Here is a 1,768-nt window from a genome sequence, read left to right as displayed (position 1 = left end):
CCTCCGGTCGTTCGAGCGTAGAGAATGGTGGATGCGTTCCGCGTATGCCCGTTTCGCCGCACGCAGTTCCCGATTAAGGCAGTTTTGGCCAGTCTGTACTCTAATTGATTACTGGATTTATGCGCGGTTTCCTTGCGCCTGCGTAGTTGTTTGAGCTTGTTCGTGAACCACGGTTTGTCATTGGGGTAAATCGTGTATGGTTTTGAGGGGACGCAGGAGTCTTCGCAGAAACTGATGTACGAGGAGACAACATCCGCCCAGGTGTCCAGGTCATTCTTTTCTAGGGCTCCCCAGTCTGTGCAGTCAAAACAGGCCTGTAGCTGTAGCTTGGCCTCCTCGGACCACACTCTAGAAGTTCTACGGATCGGTTTCGATGACTCTAGGCGACGTCTGTAGGAGGGGACCAGATGGACAAGGCAGTGGTCGGATGAGCCTAATGCGGCTCTCGGGACGGCTTTGTACGCTTTCCTTAGAGGCGTTTAACAGTGGTCCAAGGTGTTCGAGAGTCTCGTGGGACAATCAATGTGCTGGGAGTAGCATGGTAGGACACGACGGAGGTCCGCTTTATTAAAATCACCCAACACGATGAACAGTGAGCCAGGAAGTGCCGACTCCAATCGCTGAGGGCCTGTAGGCCATTACCGGTGTCAGCGTCGGGGGGGATGTAAACACTCACCAGCACGTACGAAGAGAACTCCCTAGGCGAGTAGGCCGGCCTGCAGTTGATGAGGAGCGCTTCAAGGTTCGCAGACATTAGGGCACCAGGTAGCACTGATGTAGAAGCAGATGCCGCCGCCTTTGGACTTCCCCGTAAGGGATGGTACACGGTCCGCACAAACAATGTTAAATCCGTGGAGATGGAGAGCGTTGTCCGGGATGTCGTCATGCAGCCAAGTTTCCGTGAGGCAGATGATCGGGGTGTGCTCGCCGTGACCATACTTGCGGACTATCAGACAGAGTTCGTCCAACTTGTTGGGGAGGGATCGGACGTTTGCAAGGAGAATCGAGGGTACCGCTGACCTCAGACCATTCCTCCTCAGTCTGACGAGAACACCGGCGCAGCGACCTCTAGGCCGTCTGTAAGCATAGGCTGTCGGCGTGGCTCCGGAGATTATTGCTGCATGGCTCCACACTTCGTCGAACAGCAGCTTGCCTTCCAGGAGGGAGGTGCCGCACGACTCCCAGCGGGTGAGTTCCGATCTGGAGAGGGGGGGAACCTTTGGGGCAACGGAGGAAGCAGCCATTGCAATTCTCCCAGGGGACACCGTTGTTCCCTGATGAGGAGCTTGGCCGGAAGGGGGGGGGATTTAACTTACATGCAGGCACGGAGGAGCCGCAGCAGCTTGGAAGTCAGGGACAGCAGCTAGGAAGTCCATAGTATCCCGGGTTTATGAAGGGAGAGAAAGGACGAACTGTCGCAAGACCTGATCAATATACAGGGAGTGCAGAATTATTAGGCAAGTTGTATTTTTGAGGATTAATTTTATTATTGAACAACAACCATGTTCTCAATGAACCCAAAAAACTCATTAATATCAAAGCTGAATATTTTTGGAAGTAGTTTTTAGTTTGTTTTTAGTTTTAGCTATTTTAGGGGGATATCTGTGTGTGCAGGTGACTATTACTGTGCATAATTATTAGGCAACTTAACAAAAAACAAATATATACCCATTTCAATTATTTATTTTTACCAGTGAAACCAATATAACATCTCAACATTCACAAATATACATTTCTGACATTCAAAAACAAAACAAAAACAAATCAG

The sequence above is a fragment of the Bufo bufo genome, chromosome 3 (genome assembly GCF_905171765.1).
Source record: "Bufo bufo chromosome 3, aBufBuf1.1, whole genome shotgun sequence".
NCBI lineage: Eukaryota > Metazoa > Chordata > Amphibia > Anura > Bufonidae > Bufo > Bufo bufo.
The sequence above is the reverse complement of the archived record's forward strand: the minus strand, read 5'-3'. Positions refer to the sequence as shown.